Raw genomic sequence first — 21,013 nt, forward strand, 5'->3', positions numbered from 1 at the left:
TTTTTTCAGAGGGTTTGGAGAAAGAGATAGGAATGGGGCTTTCCAGAACATGCAGGTGTGAGATACAGGTTGCCTCAAAAATTAGAACGATGTGTCCTATGATATAGCAATCTCATCTGAGAAGTTTCCTGAAAGACTTCCTCTCTGTCCTTTTAAGACTGGGGCTCCTTAAGGACAGCATGCTCAGTGAAATCAGTCAGGCACAAAAGGACAAATACTGTTCTGATGCTACTTCTGGAGATCCCTAGAATACTCAGATTGGGACGCACAGAGAGGTAGCAGAAAGTGGAAGGAAAGACAGGGGAAGCAGTGCTTAATGGGAAGAGCTTCAGTTTTGCACAATGGAAGAGATCAAATTGGGTACGCTGACTCACACCTAGAATCTCAATGCTGTTTTTTTTTTGTTTGTTTTGTTTTTACTCTTACTCTTTTGGGGGGCCTACTACCCAGCTCCAAAATAATTACACAAAGACATACAATTTATAAATGCCTGGCCTTAGTTTAGTTGGTTTCTAGCCAGATTTTCTTTCTATCTTTTAAAAAATGATGTATTTAGTTCTTATGTATATGGTGTTATACCTGCATGTATGGCTGCATGCCAAAAGGGGGCACCAGATCTTATTACAGATGGCTCTGAGCCACCATGTGGTTGCTGGGAATTGAACTCAGGACCTCTGGAAGAGTAGCCAGTGCTCTTAACCTCTGAGACATCTCCCTAGCCCTAGCCGGCTTTTCTTAAGTTATCTCATCTATCTTTTGCCTCTGGTTTTTCATCTTTCTATATACATTTCTTTACTTCTTACTCCATGGCTTGCTGTGTAGCTGGGCGGCACTCCTTGATCTTCCTCTCCCCAGATTTCTCCTATTTATTGTTTCTGTCTACCAGGCCTGCCTATCCCACTCCTGCCACGCTATTGGGCATTCAGGTCTTTATTAGCTCATCAAGTGTTTTAGACAGGCAAAGAATCACAGTTCCACAGAGTTAAACAAATGCAAGATAAAAGAATGCAACACATCTTTGCGTCATTGAACAAATGTTGTACAACATACACAAATATAAAACATCTTAAAATATTCTACAACATCTCAATTCTAATGAGGCTAAGGTAGGAGGATTGCCATGAGTTTAAGGCAAGCCTGGACTTCATAGTAAGTTTGTGGCTACACTGGACAACAGAGTAAGGTCCTGTCTCAAAAACTAAAAAAGAAAAGAAAGATGAAAAAGCTCTATAGATGGTGGTGATGGCTGCACAGCAATGGGGATATAATTCCTGTCACCAAACTGTATGCACACTTCCAAGGGTTAAGATTGCAAGTTCATGCTATGTTTATTTAGTCACAACACCGGATGTTGAACCCAGAGGCTTGTTAATGCTAACCACACATTCTATCACTGAGCTACATTCCTAGTTCCATTAACTATCTTCTATAAATTGAGATTTGGGCTAGTGAGATGGCCTGGTAGGTAAAGGTGCCTACTCCTAAGGCTGACAACCCAAGTTTAATCCCTGAAATTCATGTAGTGTAGCATGAATAATACACCCAGAGACAGATATTGGAGTTCAAACGGAAGATCAGAAAAGCAAAGCAGCCAGCCACTACAGAGTTCTTAGCTCTACCAAATCTGGGGTCACTCAGTGTGACTGCAGAGTGAATACAGACTGAGAACCTGAGTTCCTTCCTGTCTTATATTCATCCCTAGTGCTGAGATTAAAGGTGTGAACCACCACAGTCTGGCCTCTATAGCTGTGGCTAGCTTTGTATTCTGATATTCAGGCAAGCTTTATTAGATCATAAACAAAATATCACCACAGTGTTGTAGGAAAAAAGTCACACCAATTTGTTTCTGACTTCCACACATGAACCATGGAATGTTAAGTGCCTCTGGGCTTTGGACTTTCATCTGTTACTTTTGTTTGTCATGTTGTTCCAAAGAGAAATTGATGATGGGAGATGTTATTCTGTAAATATGTTTCTCTTATTGCTTAATGAATAAAGCCCTGTTGTCAAATAGGAAGGCAAGATAGGTAGGACTAGGAGACAAAGAGGATTCTGGGGGATGTAGTAGAGGAGAGTTAAGATGTAGGGAGTTGAGAGAAGAGGTCCTGACCCTCTCTCTGATAAGATAAGACCCTAGATTAATAGAAATGGGATAGTATTTAAGAAAGAGCTAGCCAATAAGAAATGCTAGCAACCAGCCAACAGTTTCATAATTAATACGGTGACTCTGTGTTATTAGGGGCTCATGTGGCTGTGGGAAAACTGCTAGTAACACCTTAATGCAATATACTTGGGTCTTGTGTTTCTGCAGCCTGGTCTTGTCCTCCCTTTCTGCATCTGGATTCTAGTTTGGCTCACTGTTTAGCTGTGGGTGTTTTCTTCTGTTTCCATCAGCTACTAGATGAGGGCTCCATGATGGTGGATAAATTAGGTGTCGATCTCACTATCAGGGAAGGTCATTTATGGTAGCCTTGGCACTGTTGCTCAAATTGTTAGTTGGAGTCAGTCTTGTTCTCTGGACATTTCTCTAGGTTCAGTTTTCCCTTCAAACCTATAATGGCTCCCTCTTTTATGGTCTCTCTCTCGTCTCTCTGTCTCTGTCTCTTTCTCTCTTTTCTCTCCTTATTCCTCCCCTGACTCAATCTTCCTAGTCCCACATGCTTTCCTCTCCTCCCCTTCCCTTTCTCCTAGTTCCCTCTCCACTCACTGCCCCCACCCACTCCCCATATCCCCATATTCCTTTCCCCTTCTGTGAGGGACCTTATATGAATCTCTTAGAATCCTCCTTGTATCCTAGTTCCTCTGGTGCTGTGAACTATAGGCTGGTGATCCTTGGATCTAGGTCTAAAATCCATATATGAGCGAGTACATACCATGTTTCCCTTTTTGTGACTGCGTTACCTCATTCAGGATGGTTTCTTCAAGTTCCAGTCACTTGCCTGCAAATTTCAAAATTCCATTCTTTTTTCCCACAGAGTATTATTCCATTGATTAAATGTGCCATGCCTTCTTAATCCATTCTTCAGTTGAGGTGCATTTAGGTTGCTTCCAGGTTCTTGATATTACAAATAATGCTGCTATGACCATAGTTGAGCACATGTCTTTGTTGCATGAATGTGGATCATTTGGGTGTATGCCTAAGATGTCCTGTGGTAGACTGATTCCCATTTTCCTGAAGAACCACCATACTGATCTCCAAAATGGCTGTACAAGTTTGCACTCCCACCAGCAGTGGAGGAGTGTTCCCCTTTCTCCACATGCTCTCCAGCATAAGTTGTCATTGGTGTTTCTAATTTTAGCCATTCTGGCAGGAATAAGATGGTATCTCAAAGTTGTTTTGACTTGCATTTCCCTGATGGCTAAAGATGTTGAGCACTTTCTTAAGTGTCTTTCAGCCTTTTTGATTTCCTCTATTGAAAGTTGTTTATTCAGTTCTGTACCCCATTTTTAATAGAATTATTTGGTGTTTTGTTGACTAGTTTCTTGAGTTCTTTGTAAATTTTGGAGATCAGCCCTCTGTCAGATGGAGGATTGGTGAAGATCTTTTCCCAGTCTGTGGGCTGCCATTTGGTCTTGTCGACTGTGTCCTTTGCCTTACAGAAGCTTCTAAGTTTGAGGAGGTCCCATTTATTTATTGTCAACCTCAGTATCTGTGCTACTGGTGTTATGTTCAGGAAGCGGTCTCCTGTACCAATTTGTTCAAGGGTACCTCCTACTTTCTCTTCTAAGAGGTTCAGTGTGGCTGGATTGATGTTGAGATCTTTGATCCATTTGGACTTGGGATTTGTATGTGGCGATAGACATGGGTCTATCTGCAATCTTCTACACACCATCATCCAGTTCTGCCAGCACCATTTGTTGAAGATGCTTTCCTCCCCCCATTGTACACTTTTAGCTGTTTTTTCAAAAATTAGGTGTTTGTAGATGTGTGGGTTAATATCAGCATTTTAGATCTGATTCTATTGGTCTACCTGTCTATTTTTGTGCCAATACCAGGCTGTTTTCAGGACTATAGCTCTGTCGTAGAGCTTAAAGTCAGGGATGGTGATGTCTCCTGAACAAAAGACCCAGGATAGCCAAAACAACCCTGTACAATAAAGGAGCTCCAGGACACATTATTCTTGGAAAAAAAAAAAAAAAGAAAGTTTTTCCCCCCAATCCCACAAGGCTTCCACACAGACAATTAGCAATTTTCTGGCAATAGCTAGGATACCAGGCATGCATATCTCAGGGCCAGAAGAGAAGATAAGATCTGACAAAAGTGGGTACCTAATGTCTCAGGGGAGATCTGACTTGTAAAACATACAGGCAAAACTTAAGAGGTGGATAAGGGGCTATGGTTTCTAAGACGGGAGAAGGGAGGGATAATACATAAAAGTACATTTGTGTGGCTAGCTAAGCTAGAAGTCTGTAATTGATAAATGTAAAAAAAAAAGAGGGAAGAAACAATGTAGCTTTGTGCTTTCTACGCACTGGCTTTTCCTATTGCTGTTGAGGTAGCTGGGAACACAGCATCACAGTAGCCATGGCAACTGGCATGAGCTGTGGGAGGAAAATGGGCCTTTGATCCACATTAGCATTTTGCCAAATGTTAGTGAATTCTCCCAGCACTAGATCATAGGAAAGATCCATATGTGAGATCCAGAGGCTAAGGCTTCCAGCATCGCACATACTGCTGACACCCTGGTGAGAAGGAATTTCTTTTTCTGTAGATGGTTCAGAGAACTGATGCCTTTTCTTGCATCTCTAGGGGTAGTGACACAGTTTCCTAGGTTAAGATCTTGTATCAGTAGAACTGAGGTGAAGGTAAGTGCAAAATATTGATAGCTTGTTAAGGTAGAGCAAGGGCCAGTGAGTTGCACTCTCATTGACTTGGATGTTAGAGAAATCAGGGCAGCCCAGTCCTACTTATCAGTGAGAGCAGATATGCCATGTCTCCTACCCAGTGTCTGTCTTTTGAGGCTCTGATTGTGGTCTATTTGCAAGGCTCCTCTCCTTGCCTGGTGTCCTGCCATAAGAGATAATTGTAGGGAGCTAGCTTCTAAGTTATGTGGATTTGACTATGAGAACAAAGGTTTCCTTGACTGTGTGATTACTTCCACACCAGAGCCCCACGATGTGGGATAAGGCAATCCAGTTTACCAGTACTAGAGGGAGTTGTACCCAATAACTGAGTAACACACTGCTGGGATTTTGGGGGACGATTCCTACTATGGAAATGGAGGAGCACTATGGCTTCACAAGGATTCTACAGAAATGACAGTGACTATTCAAGAGGCAGGTATCCCCTAAGCTCTGCAAATTGGGTTTCCTCCAAAGGAATGTGTGACGATGATACCGCTGCTCTTTTAAGAGGCCCTGCTACCAAGCACTTATATGGAGTTTATGAGCAGATCACCACATGGACCTAAAACCTAACAAGAGTTGGGGACTATATATGTGGCTCCTATCAGTACCTCCACTATGAAGCCACGCTGTCAGGAATCCAAGAAAAGGGATGAAGCCAGCTTCTTTAGTTTAGCCAAGCTTGTTTACTATTTAAAAAAACTCTTCTGGTCAAAAAAGGATTACAAATAATCAATAAGAACAGATTTGGACAAAAAGACCTCTAAACAGATCAGAGTGTATTTGATAAATGTTCATGGGCTTGACAGAGAAAAGATATAAGATAGGCAGAGTCATAGATAAAAACAATAATTTAAGGATAATTTTTATGGTGAAAGCTTCACCCCAGACCCATTACCCAAAGAATCTATCTCCCTTCAAACCTGGCTGTATCTCTGAAAATCCACCAAATCATGACCCCTCCCCCAGAAATACTCAAGACCACTACCACAGGGTATTTAAACTGCCTTCCAGAGAACTCATGGATCCGATCTCCCTTTTCCTTCTCCTCTTTCACGGACTAGAAGGCCATCCAGAAGCATTGTATCCATTAAATGTGGGCCTTTTCTAATTTGGTTTGATTTGGTGTGGTTTGGATTGCTGTGTTGGCAGAGAGGCTTATCCGGTTTAGAAACTTTTCATCTGGAGGTTCCTCCGAGGAGGCTGTTTTTTTTCCCCCACTGGTCCAGGATATGTCTTCCCAACACCTTCTCTCCATCAGGCTTTCGACTGGGTAAGTTGTCCTTTTCAAGCCATTGCCTTAGAGGCCCAGGGCCTCCTTCTTGTGATTTTTGGGGTATCCTGCAAAAGATGGGGCTATGTCAGGCCCCCGACCTATTAGTGGGACAAGGACCTGCCTTGTACAGTAGGAATCCTTCTTCAGAAGACCTTTTCTGTTCAAGGGATTTTCCCACACCCCCTCTGTTTTTGAGCCGAGGTCTACTACAGTGGGCATATTGCGTTAGGCTTTGGGTTCCAGCATAGAATTGTGAAATGGGCACCTGCCATTTGAAGCCTGATCCCCAAATGCCTTTGGGCTGCCTTTTACAAAATCTTTTTAAATTGGGGCTATCTGACACCATATGTCCTGAATGTCTGATTTCTGTACACTAAAGCCTGGCCTCAATATGCTCTTGACAATGGAATATGATGGCCACTGGAGGGAACTTGTGATTTTTCCATCCTCCGTGATGTTTAAATTTTTTGCTGGCATGCAGACCAGTGAACAGAACCCCCATATGCCCTCTGTTTCTGCATATTGTGCCCCTGCCCTTCCCTCAGTAGCCAGTGTCTCACAGTACTGGTCTTGTTGGCTAGGGTCATGGTGCCTCCAAATTCCCTCCTACCTGGGAACTGGGATCCTGAAAATTCTGTTCTGACCTTGCTGCCCAAGAAACTGGCTCCTTCCCCACTCCCCACCCCTGCCTGCCCAACCCCCACCTATGGGGCCACGCCACTAGTTCCATTCCTCCTCTATCCACCTCATCCCCCTTCCTTCCCCTCCAGGACAAAGGTCGAGTAACAACTTCCTCCTCCTTACCCACCTTCCTCTTTCCCCCTTCCCCCTACTGCCCCTCCCTCTACACACTGGCCTGTACTTGACCTAGCCTCCTCAGGGAAGCCATGGTCCTGGCCACCCATTTCAGTTCTCAGTGAGCACCAGATATTACAAACCAATTAAAAAAGGCTGGGGAGGGGTCACCATACAGGGATTGCTGAGAAATGTTTCTTTTTTCAATGCCCAAGAAGAGGCAGCCGAGCCCTTCCTACAGAGGCTATAACAAAAGGCTATGCTCTAAATCCAAGCCTTAGCAGCTGCCCTGAGGCCACAAGGGGTATAAGGGAACTCAACCACCACCAGGCTCAACCCAAGTCAACTCTGCCAGGAGCCTGATACAAATTTGGGCAGGATGGTCATTTGGCAAGATATTGCCTGGACCCTCAGGTGCCGATAAGGCCATGCGCCATCTGCTCTCAGTCTGGAAACTGGAAATCAGAATGTCCCCTGTGTGTGTTCCTCCCCTATGTCAAGCCACAGAGGCGCAGCCTCACCAACACCAGAAACTGGGACTGTGCCAGCCTTCGAACCACTCAGTATGGTGCAGGACTGATGTGGACCAGACTTGGTGACTTCCATTGCCCTCTCCTTCCATTACCCTGCAGGTAAGTCCATTACTTTTCATTTGGACATGAGAGCTACCTATTCTGTTTTGACCTCTCACTTGGGTCCCACAGTTCCCTCTCCAATTCCTGTCAAGGAGATGGATGACACCCCCCTTTTTCCCTTTTTAGTAAAACCTGAAACTGCTTGAGCTGAAAAAACTGTCTCACTTCTGCTCATCTTCTTATCCCTCTCAGATCTTATGGTGTTTGATAACTGGGGTACTGAGAGCTCATTAGTTCGTTAAGTTTCCTGCTAAAAGTACAAACAGGTGTGCCTCTTTTACAGGCTTCATAGTCGGGGATTAAGAGGTTTCAGATGTAACTTCAGAGGTTCAGAGTTTTAAATTTCTTCTGATTGTCTTACAAAAATGTTCATGCCTTTTAAGCTAAAGCCATAGCACTTTGCTGTGACAGCAAGATGTAAATCTGTTCTAGCCATTTTACAGATACCTGCAATTTCCTGGGAAAAGTTCTGCTTCTATATCAAGAAAACTGGTCTGATAAAAAAGTCTCCAGAGCCCATTATTACCCCACCCATTTTCGAGTCTATTCACTCCTCCTGCCTAACCCACAGAGGGTCATCTAGATAAGATCAGCACCTGCACCCACTCCTGGGACTTCACCATTGGTACCACCTCTCCAGGGTCAAGCAGGCACCTCTTCAGGATACTTGGTCTGTTCTGCAGCTGGGACCCTCCATCTTCCGGTTTTCTAAGATGTCCCAGTGAAGGACATGTCTACTCTCCTGTCTCACTCATTTACCCTTGCCTCTTCTGTATTACCAGGACACTTCTCCATTCCCTTCTTTCTAACAGTTATCACCCTTCCCATGGCCTGCCCCATTCACAGAGCCAATCATAACAATCTATTTTTTTTTTTTTTTTTTTGCTCATGGGTTTCTTCTGAGGTTTCCAGGATGGCAGCTAACCAAATGCTTCTCCAACCAAACCTTCCATGAGCGTGAATCCACCAACTCCTGACTTCCTCTCCCCCACATCGTCCCCTGTCAGCAGGAACACAGACATGAACTTAGCGTCCATACACCCAAAGAGTTGGGATGTTATGGTGGAAGCTTCACCCCAGCCCATGGCATCCATTACCCACAGAGTCTGGGATGTTATGTTGGAAGTTCCACCCAAGCCCCCACCCCTATTTCCCTTCAAACCCTGCTGTGTCTCAGAAAGTCCACCAAATGATGGCCCCTCCCTGAGAGATGCTCAAGACCACTCCCACAGGGTATTTAAACTGCTTTCCAGAGAACAGACTCATGGTTTTTCCAATCTCCCTTTCCCATCTCCTCTCTGGGGGACTGGAAGGTCACCCTGGAGACCTGTATCCATTAAATGTGGGCTTTTAAAAATTCAGTTTGATTTGGTCTGTTGGATTGTTGCATTGGCGGAGAGGCTTATGGAGTGTAGAAACTTTTCAATGGGAGATGTAGTTGAGAGCTTTTGAAATGTAGGATGCAAGAGTAAGAGGTCCGGATGGATCCTCTCTCCAGTAAGATAAGACTGTGTGGAAACACTTAGATGGATAGAAATGGGTTCATATTTAAGACAGAGCTAGCCAGTAGGAAACACTAGTAATAGGTCAACAGCTTTATATCTAATACAGCGTCTTTGTGTGTTATTTGGAACTGATGCGACTGTGAGACCAGGTGGGAAAGGGCTTGTAATAAGTGATGGACCAGGTGAGCCAACATCCAAAATAGCTTCAAGGTAACTGGCTGAGACAATGCAGCCTGACAGAGTAATACAACCAAGTTTTAACCTTAATTCCAAATTTTCTCAGGATCCCCATAAGATCACTGTGCCCCCAATCACCAGGATGTAGTCTAGAAAACTATGCCCAAATTCTCAAATATTGTTTATAAAGGCTTTTCATTTAAGGGGGGTTTATAAATAATTAATGCTCAGTCAAACTCTTTCTAAAGAAAAAAGGGGGTTATGATATAGAAATGATACTTTACATTGGTATGCATTTTGAATAAGTGATACAAATTAAGATCAATCTTCTTATATATATTTCTACTATTGTTTAAGGTATTATGTTTATGCAGCTCATTTATAAATGTAATATATAATTAAATACAGATTAATAATCATCTATAATAGTCAAACTTAGTCATGGTAGTTTTCTAGATATACAAAGATATATTTAGAAGGATAAGTAATCTTCAAACACTTTAAAGACCTACAGAATATGTCATTTAAAATTTTTAAGTATTTAGACTTTTCTTGACAGTGAGACATGTCTGCTTCTAGCATCACCAATTTCTGCAAGGAGATGATGGACATTGAAAAAGCTCTTTATGGAGTTTGCTTTCAATGCGGCATGGCTAGCCATTTGGGCAAGAAACTGCTCTTGCATGGAATGCTTAACTGTATGCTGTATAAACTGTATATACAGGGCCCACAAGAAAGTGACAGCTGAACTTGATAAAACAAGACAGATGGTTCTGTAGGGTTCTTGCTTCACAGAAGAAACTGCCTGATATCCTGCAGGACACAGAAGAAAGCAATTGATGAACTTCACCAATACAAGACATAACAGATGTTCAAATTTCTTGCTTCATTAAAATGTTTGCCAGATACTATGACCCTGTGGGCTGAAGATGGATGCCCCAATGTTGCAGAGAAACTTTGTGAGACTGTCCAGGCAGCAAGATGTCTGTTATTTCTAGTGTTTTGAAAGTTGTTTACAATGTATTTCTTGTTTACTTAGGTAATATATCCTTCTGTGGTTTTTGATGGAGTTGAAAATTAATAGTTATAATTATAGTTTTCCTTAGCTATGCTAAAAGATAAGTTAGATAGGAAACTTTAGACTCACTACGATAAATGATAGAATGTTTTATTTTGCCAAATGCTAATATAATAGACCAAATATAACTAATTCTTGCTTGGTAAGTGTTTTATGTAATTCTACAATGTTAAAGCTATAACTTCCCTTTTTAATTTTACAGAAAAGGGGAGATGATGTGGGATGTCCTTCTGTATGCTGTGAATATGTGTTGCTTTATTGCTTGATGAATAAATCTGTTTTGACCAATGATGAGGCAGAATATTGCTAGGCAGGAAATCCAAACAGTGATGGAAGATGTTATTTTGTACATATGCTTCTCTTATTGGTTAATGAATAAAGCATTGTTGGCCAATAGGAAAGCGGGACTAGGAGACAAGGAGGAGTTTAAAGTTGTAGGAACCAACAGGGTAGAACTCTGGGCCCTTTCTCTAATAAGACCACGTGGAAATACTTAGATTAATAGAAATGTGTTAATATTTAAGATCGAGCTAGCCAATAAGAAACACTAGTAACAGGCCAACAGTTTTATATCTAATACAGCATCTCTTTGTGTTTTTGGGACTGGCACGGCTCTGGGACCAGGCCAGCAGAAAAACCTACTCTTAACAAAACAGGTTATAGAAAGAAGACAGAGTCAAGGAGACATCATCCAACCACTGAAAGAACAATATGTCTGCAGTTTTGTACAAGCCATGACCCATGTGGCAATACAAAGATTAATAAAAATGGGCTAATTAAATTGTGAGAGCTAGTTAGTAATATACCTGAGCCATTGGCCAAAAAGTTATAATTAATATTAAGCCTTAGAGTGGTTATTTGGAAACTGGTGGGTGGAACAAGAAACCTCCAACTACAACACATTGTTATTAAGTGCAGTCACCAAGCTCTTGTGCTTACTCCATCCAACTGGGATTTTGGGTCTTCTTCCTCATGTCTCAATCACCCCTGGTAAATACCATGCTATTCCTTTCTAGTAGATCTAGTAGATCAACTATTTTATTTCATATACATATAGAAGCACACACACAAAGCTTGAGCTGCATGTGGTACACTAGGGAAGTACATGTAGGAAGATGGGGAGTTCAAGGTCATCTCCAGTTATATATGGAGTATGAATCCTGTCTCAAAAAACAAACAAAACCCAACAAATTGGTGTGGGGCACATACTTGTAATCCCAGCATTTGGGAGGCAGAATATCAGAAGAATCAGAAAAACAAAAGAGGCTCCACCACTTGATGGGGATGTGGAAACATTTTGGAAGAATAAGATGGAAATATTAATGTAGCAATTTTTAGACACTGCAATTTGAAAGCTTATATTTGAAGCCATAAAAACAGACCAATGCTCTAGTGGGTCTCCAGAGTATCTGCATTAGTGAAGCCTGATCATCTAATTGTCATCATCTTTTCTGTTCTTTTTCTAATTTGAGACAGGTTCTCATTGTACAGACCTACTTGGTCTGGAATGTAGACAGACGTTTCTGTCCCACCCCATCCTGCAGCCATTCAGTTTCACATAAACACACAGAGGCTTATATTAATTACAAACTGTTTGGCCTATTGCTCAGGCTTGTTACTAACACACTCTTACAACTTAAATTAACCCATAATTCTTATCTATTTTTGGCCACGTGTCTTGGAACTTTTTCTCAGTAAGGCATTCTCATCTTGCTGCCCCTGAGTCTGGCTGATGACTGCATCTCTACTTTCCTCTTCCCAGAATTCTCCTAGTCTGTTTGCCCCACCTATGCTTCCTGTCTGGCTACTGGCCAATCAGCATTTTATTAAATCAATACAAGTGATAACACTTTACAGTGTACAAGAGCATTATCCCACATAATTTCCCCCTTTTTTCCTTTTCAAAACAAAACCCTGAATCTAATCTCCTTAGTTTAGCTTTTTTCCTGACCATTATCCATTAACAACTCTTACCCAAAATACTAAACAAGGCAAACATCCATAGTCCATTTTTAGGAATGTGGGAGTAGTTTTCTGGGTTACTCCTGCTGATTGGGGATGCTGGTAATGTTATGGGGATCCAAAGAAAATTCAGTATTATGGTCAAGTCCTGACTGGAGTATTCTGTGAGGCTGGATCATCTCAGCCAGCAGCAGCCTTGAAGCTGTTCTGGACGCAGAACTCTGAAGAAGCTGCAACAGAGGTACTCTGCAATGTTGGATCATCTGGGCCATGTGTTTCCACAGATTTTTCAGAGGGCCTTCCTCAATGAAAACCTATTTTTCTTAACCCATAATGCATCCACAGCCTCTCATTTCCTATGGAAACAAAAGCAAAACCTCTTCTCCAAAGTAACCTATCATTTGACTTAAATTTTGAAGTCAGGTATTTTCAAAATATATATGTTGGATTAATCTAGAGACATTTGTAATCAAAAGTCTCTTAGCAGCTATTGCTCTTTTCTCTGCAGTCAAGCAATTCAAAGACAATACAATAGCATACAGTATTCAGACTCGCTGTGTACTTTCCATTTTTAATGTGGCTATTTTTATTACTCTATTTCCTTTATTTTTAATTGTTTTTTTTTTTTTTGTTTTGTTTTTTTGAAACAGGGTTTCTCTGTGTAGCTTTGGAGCCTGTCCTGGAACTCACTCTACAAACCAGGCTGACATTGAACTCACAGAGATCTACCTGCCTCTGCCTTCTGAGTGCTGGGATTAAAGGCCTGTGCAGGGCTTTTATTATTTAGACCAACTAAGAATTCCTTTTTACACTAGAATTCAGTTACCTCCTGGCCTCTACTTTATTCCCAAGTGGTGGTAATAAAGACAAGTGTCTCCATGCCCATCCCATCCCAGTTATCATATCTTTTTTTAGGTATGTACCCAGAGTCTCACAATTTCTGACATTGAGCTACCTCAACCCCGCCAGTTTCTTGGGCTAACACTTACTGAAAGAACTACAAACAACACATCTTGGAAAGTTCTCCTGATAGCTGATACTGGAACTGGGATTTAAAATCTGAACTCTACCTCTACTTCTAAGTATACAATTTCTTTCATGGTTCTGAGGATAATACCCAGAAATTCTAATGCTAGGCAGGTACTCTGCTACTGGCCAGACTCTCAGTTCATGATTTGTTTTGTTGTGAGATTTGCAACACTGTGAAACACTCAAGGTCAGTGGGCCTGCTGTTGCCCGGTAGAAGGGAGGATACAAGGCCAACCTAGGCTACATGAGATTCTGTTTCAGAAAAGAAAGACAGAAGGAACAAAAAAAAAAAAAACAAAAACAAAAAAACAAAACAAAACAAAACAAAAACAAACCCAGGTGAGCTATGTAACCTAGAAACATGGGAGATATATATATATATACATATATATATGATTATTTGTGGGGCTTAGGTGTACATGTGTGTTATATATGGATGGCAGACAACTACTTGTAGGTAGATTCTGCTCTTTTACTTCTGTGGGTTCTGAAAATCAAACTAAGATAGGCAGACTTGGCAGCAACTGCCTTTTACCCATTGAGCCATCTCACTTATATGAAAAAGAATCAGTAAAAAGTTTAACATGTCATGAATACATAAAATACATAGACAACATTTTACTAACATGGACAATATTATTAGCTGACTCAAATGTGGCTACTTTAGAAAGAATGTGTGAAGAATTAAAGAAAATATTGTGTTGTTGTGGATTATAAATTGTTCCTGAAAAAATAAAAAGAGGATATCCTATTAATTATTTAGGATATAAAATAGGTCTACAGAAAATTATACCCCAAAAAGTGCTTGATTGCATTCTGTTATTTCCCCTTCTAAGCGTTCTCCTACAGGAATATTAATGCAGAGGGAAGATATTATCTTAGAATGAATCTTTTTACCACATAAACAGACCAAAATTAAAACCTTATGTGGAAAAGGCCTCTGCCTTGATTATAGTAGGAAAACTGAAATATACATAAACATAAAATAAATTAATTGAAATAAAGAACTGACAGAATCATGATGTTCATGGAAGCTTTTTAAGCCTGATGTGTAAGCCAGAGCTGTTAAAAACCAGTCAGTTTCTATGTAGAAAGTATGAAATCAGAATAATGCTACCAACCAGAATAGAATATTTCAATGTTTATGCATAGATCAGGATTATAGACCTGAAAATGTGGAGAGAACTGGTCCCACCATTAAGAAGAAAGTATATACTAAGGAAAAATCAGACTGAGGGTTAAGTATATGAAATTAAAGGTCAGTGAAGACACTAAACCAGGTGTGACAGCACAAACCACTCCTGAGGAGGTAAGAGAATCAGAACTTCAAGGTCACCCTCCAATCCATAGGGAGCTGCAGGCCAACCTGGGCTACAAGGAAACCTTGCTTCAAAACAGCAACCAAAAAGGCAAGGGTATATGAGAATGCCACAATGAAACCTGATATCTTTTTTTAAATGTTGTTTTGTTCGGTTTTCTAAGACAGGGTTTCTCTGTTTAACTGTTTGGGATCTCCAGCTCAGTCCTATTCCAAACCTGCTCTCAAGGTGACAAGAGGGGGGTGCCCTCCTCTGAAGTTGCCTCAGTCAGACTCTGCCCCTAAAAAGCCCTCCATTGGTGGCTCCACCCCCAGGGGATTAAAAGCCACCACCTCGAGGTTCACTTCGTGGTTTTCTGCTCTCCCCTGGGGCCACCTAGGAATGGTTTGTTAGATTAAACCTGGGTTTATTAATAATGTTTTATTACATCAGCGGTGGTGGTTTCCAGTAACTGGGGATTTTGAACTTAACAGTAACAGTCCTGACTGTTCTGGGCCGCAAGAGATCCACCTGCCTCTGCCTTTCAAGGGCTGGGATTAAAGACATGCTCCACCAACACCCAGCTGTTTTGTAAACTGAAACATAAGAGGTAGGAGACAGAGACAGGGAAGGAGGGAGGGAAGAAGAAAGACGATGCACAAACCCCTAACAACATGCAAATAAACAAGAATGTGCTTTTTAACTTTCTAGATTTTCGAAGGTGATCCTTTTGCCACTGCCTAATGTTTTGGAGGCCACTATGACTACATCTACTAAGAGCATTCTCTTTCCTAGGAGTTTAGGTAAGACAGGACAGTAAAAAGGAACTAGGCAACATGGTAGCAGCCCAGGAGCTGCTTCTGACCCGAAGCTGGCTTTGCTGCTGGCTTGCTCAATGGTTGCCTTAGAAACAAGCTGGGGAGAGAGGGAGTCGGTTTTCTCCTGTGACCATTAAGGCAGTGACTCAGCAGAAAAGCAAATCCAAGAGGGAGGCCTTCAGTCACTGCATTTTTCTCTCCGAGAAAAATAGTGAGGGCATATTTCCCTCTGCCTTGATGATTTTAAAAAATGAATAAAGGTGGTATATTTGAGCCTTCCCTCATTTGTGAGTGAGCAGAGTTGCTTCCCTTCATTGTCCCCCACAGATTGCAGCCCCTTTCCAGGGCCAGGCTGTCCTTATATAATATGCAGCCCCTACTGACTTGCAGCTTCCTGATGACAGTGCAGAAACAAGCTTCCTTTTACTATAGCTTGCTTGCTCAAGACTGTTCCAGCAAGTGGTGTTCTATAGATCATCACAGCATGGCTCTTTCAGACTTCTAGAAAAAAAAGAAGAGGAGGGCTGGAGAGATGGCTCAGCTGTTAAAGGCTAGGCTCACAACCAAAAGAGGAGAAGAAAAAAAACATTACTATCTGTGTTGCTGAGTATCAATCATTTGAACTGAGAAAGCAAGGCAGGTGGTGCCTGCCAATAACCCTAGAATTTAGGAAGTAGAGGCAGGAAGATCAAGAGTTTGAGGCTAGCTTTGGCCAACCCTGTCTCAAACTAAGACTAAACCCTAGAAATAAGCAATTCAACTATGGGACACATATCTGATTCCATGTGATTCTGGTTTGACTGGGCCAGACCTGTCATGAAGGAGCCTAAATAAAAGGGAAAGTTTAACATATAAGATTGGAAAGACAAAGACTAGTTTTGGGAAGTGAACCTTGCTTCATATTCATATTCAAGTGTGACGTGAGCCACTGCTACCTCCCATCAGAGAGACAATAGTGGCCCAGGCCACGGTGCATGACTCAGAAAATTGAGTTTTAAAATACAAAATGTGACTTGGTTACTTCTGTTATCACAAATTACCCAACAAAAAGCAAGTTAAGAAGGCAGGTTTTTATTTGACTCATGATTTAAGAATGCAATCCATCATGGAAGAGAAGATACGATGGAACGAGCATGAAGCAGCTAGTTACACTGAATCTCAAATCAGGAGTCATAAAGAGCTAAATTCTGTTACTCAGCTAGTACTGGTAGCTCTGTCTCTTTCCCTCCCTCCCCCACCCCTTCTAGTCCTCTGCCCCCTCCCCTTTTGACTCAGTCCAGGATCTCAGTTCAAGGAATGGTGCTACCTCCACCCAGGTGTCTTCCTTTTTATTTCTTTTTGTCATTCAATGGAAAGTCCTAGAAAGAATATATATGAAATCTAGAGTAGCTATATTTATGCCAGATAAAGCCAACTTCTGAAAGGACATTACTAGGGACAGAAGGGTACTTCTGTAACAATAAAAAGGTAAACTAAGAATAAATGTATCATTCAGTGAGAGAGCTTCAAAATACCTTCAACAAAATCTGACAGAGCTTAAGAAAGAAATATGGATCCATAATTACAGTTGAACATTGCAATATCTTTCTTAGTCTGCAAGACAAAATGGGGAGATGGGAAATCATTGAGGATATTGAGACTTGCATTGCACTAACAAGTACTTTGACTTACTTGACACAGAATATAGACTCAGCAAACGTACAGGGCACATCACAAACCTGATTATATGCTAGGACTTAAAACAAGTCTCAGTAAATTCAGAAGAAATCAATAAACTGTCACTTCAATGGAATCACATGAAAAACCAATAGCAAAAAAGATATTCTGTAAAGTATCATAGTTGGCCTTCTATATTCATGGTTCCATATCTATGGATCCAACCAACCAACATTTCCTTTGAAGCTTGAGGATAATTTTATAATATAGTCATATTAAAGAAATTTCAGGGCAGGCATGCTTTAAATCTCAGCGGCTGCACAGAGAACGAAAAATAGCTATTCCAGTTGAGTTAAGTTGACATGGAGGTCAACCACTTGGTGGACAGACAGCCACATGGCCAGGAGGGAAGCCATAGAGAAAAACTAAGGAAGCACAAAGTACCAGAAAAAAAGCTTAGGTGTAGGATGGAAGAGGAGTAAGAGGTCCAGACAGACCCTCTCTCCAGTAAGATAAGACCATGTGGGAACACTTAGATTATTAGAAATGGGTTAGTATTTAAAATAGAGCTAGCGAATAAGTAACACTAGTAACAGGCCAACAGTTTCATAACTAATACAGTGTCTCTGTGTAATTTGGGGCTGACGCAGCTGTGGGACCAGGCTGGTGGGAAACTGCTCTTAACAAAATGGAACCTACAACGTGGGTACTAAGAAATTTCACTTAAAACTTGACAAAATCTTAAAAAGGGATTTTAGAAACAAAAGAACAGAGACAAGCACAGCTTCTTTGTAGCAGCATTTTTCTCGGTTGGGCTCTGTTTTGCTAGAGACAAGCAGAGACTTGCACAGCTCCTTTTAGGGAGGTTTCCTGACTCAGCATATACAGAAAAAAAACACAACAGGCCTCTTTTAACAGGTCCTGCTAACAACTGAATGGTGTGTACAAGCAGCTGGCTGTGGCAGTGACCACATCTCCAAGCAGGCAGCATGATGCTTGATGGCAGCTTAGACCAAGGCAGGGAGCACAGTTCTCAGTGCTGGTGGTAAACCACCCGCCATCTTGGAAAGACAGTGGCTAAAACAGCCACCACTTTAATTTTAGCAATGCTGTTTAGCAGATAAAAGTCTTGCAGCTAGAATAAAGGTAGAGATATACAGTAAAGACAGATTCAGATGAATGAAAACCTAAAAGGTTTTTACAGAGTGTTAAAAAAAAATATAGGCTTGGGAGAGAAAATAAAAAGGATATTTGGTAAAAAAGAAATAATGTTACTGGGCAGTGGTGGTGCATGCCTTAATCCCAGCACTCAGGAGGCAAAATCAAGCAGATCTCTGTGATTTCAAGGCAAACCTGGTATACAGAGTGAATTTCAGGACACACAAAATTTCACAGAGAAACCCTGTCTCAGAAAATAAAAAATAAAAATAAAAGGAATAGAGTAATAAAAAAGCCACTTAAAAATGAAAAATACACAGAGAGTCTGGATACTGTATGCTATTGTGTTGATTTTGAATTGTTTGACTGCTGAGGAAATAGCAACAACTGCTAAAAGAAATGCTGCTGGATTAATTCTTATATATTTTAAAAATGCTTTGACTTCAAAATTTAAGTCTAAGGACAAGTACTGGGGAAAAGGATTTCTAATTTTGTTTTCACAGAAAATGAAAAGCTGTGGATTCCTTCCAGACTAATGTGGTTTGAGCAAGCCAGACCCCCTGAAGCAATGTCCCAGGTGACCCAACATTCAAAACAGTTGGGACAAGCCAGCCTTGCAGACTACAGCCAGGATTTCTGCGTCTTCTTAGGATTCCCCTAACAGCGGCCCCTACTGACAGGAAGCAGTTTGGAAAGAACGACGCCCAAATTCCCAAATATTGTTTATAAATGTTTGTTTTCATTTAAATAGGGTTAGTTATAAATGGTTAATGATCACAACCCATCTCTTTCTAATGGTAAAAAGGGGATTATGGTATATATATGAATACATTGTCTTGGGATGGATTTTCATTTATTGATATAATTTAAGGTCAATTTTGTGATATATGTGGTGTGTGTGTGTGTGTGTGTGTGTGTGTGTGTGTATGTATATTTTTCCTCTTGTTTAGGTATTGTGTTTGCATAGCTCATTTAAAAATGTAATGTATAACTAAGTACAAATTATAGTTACCTATAACAGTCAAAACTTAGAGTTAGGTTTGTTAGGTTTTTATAGATATATAGAGATATATTTCAAATGGACAGGCATTCTTCAAATCTTTCAAAGACCTACAGAATATGGCATTTAAAATGGTTTAGGGTTTTTAACAGTGAGGCACAATTGCTCCTGGCAACACCAACTGCGTCAGAAAGGAAGATGGACATTGAGGAAACTCGTTATGGAGTTTGCTTCCAATATGGCAAGACTAGCCATTTGGGCAAGAAACTGCTCTTGTCTGGACTGTCTGACTTTATGTTGTATGACCTGGACATGCAGGACCCACAGGAAAGTGACTGCTGATCCAAGATGGACATTGCTACGGAGTTCCTGCTTCATGGAAGAGTCTGCCAGACAGTCTGCAGGACACAGAGAAAAGTGACTGACAAACTGCCAATACAGGTGGACAGTTTGAAATTTCATGCTTTGCTGAGAAGTCTGCCAGATACACTATGGCCTATAGGCTGAAGATGGATGGGCCAATTTAGAAAAGAACTTTGGATGCCTGTCCATGTATCAAGTTGTCTCTCTCATTTCTAGAGTTTATATATTATCCTTCTGAGGTCTTTGATGGAGTTGAATACCCATGGTTATGGTTATGGTTTTCCTTAGTTAGGATTAAAAATAAGTTACATAGAAGACTTTAGACTCACAAAGATAGGATAGATGATGGAATATTTTCTGTAATTCCTGATAATGTTAATGGACTAAATATTGTTAACTGTGGTTCTTATTTGATAACTATTTTGTTATATATTTTACTGTTAAAGTTAAAACCCTGTTATTTACACAAAAAAGAGGAGATAATGGGAGCTGTCATTCTGTAAATAACTCTTATTGGTTAATGAATAAAGCACTGTTGGCCAATAGGGAAGCAAGATAGGCAGAACTAGGAGACCAGGAGGATTTTGGAAGATGTAGCAGAGAGGAGTAAGAGGTATAGACCCTCTCTCTGATAAGATAAGACCATGTGGAAACACTTAGATCAATAGAAATGAGTTAACATTTAAGATAGAGCTAGCTAATAAAAAACACTAGTAATACAGTGTCTCTGTGTGCTATTTGGGGCTGATGTGGTTGTGGGACCAGGCTATGGGAAACTTCTTGTAACAATTAGTTTCTGGCCAGCATTCAAAAGGAAGAGATAGAAAAGGAGAACTTATGGCTTGGACTCAGAAAGGTGTTTTTCCTGCAAGTATGTCTGTGTGAGGGTGTCAGATCTTGGAATTACAGACAGTTAGCTGCCATGTGGGTGCTGGAAATTGAACCCAGGTCTGCTGGAAGAACAGTCAGTGCTCTTAACTGCTGAGCCATCTCTCCATCCCAGAAAATATTTTTCTAATTCCATATATACTAGATTCAAAATTCCACCCTCCCAACTAGTATTTTCTGAGCAACACAATGTAGATAGTATTTTATAGTGTTTACATTGTACTGTTAAATAAGCAATTTTAAGATGGTTTCAGTTGTAAAGGAGCACTGCTGAGTTACACATGCAACAGTGCTCATGCAGGTAATTCTCAGTAAACTGAGTGGAACATAAAAAGCCAACAAAACAAAACAAATGCAAGACAATAAAGTAGCAGATCAGGATTTTATTTCTGGGTCCTCTCCCCTGTCAGGACTCTGCTCTATCAGTTTGCTTTCACTTTGAATAAAATTTGGCTTTGTAAACCTTCATTCTTGCCTTTTTTTTTTTTTTTTTAAAAAAAGGAAGTCACAGAGGAACTGCTTGGGAAGAG

The sequence above is a fragment of the Phodopus roborovskii genome, unplaced genomic scaffold (assembly GCF_943737965.1).
Source record: "Phodopus roborovskii unplaced genomic scaffold, PHOROB, whole genome shotgun sequence".
Taxonomy (NCBI): Eukaryota; Metazoa; Chordata; class Mammalia; order Rodentia; family Cricetidae; genus Phodopus; species Phodopus roborovskii.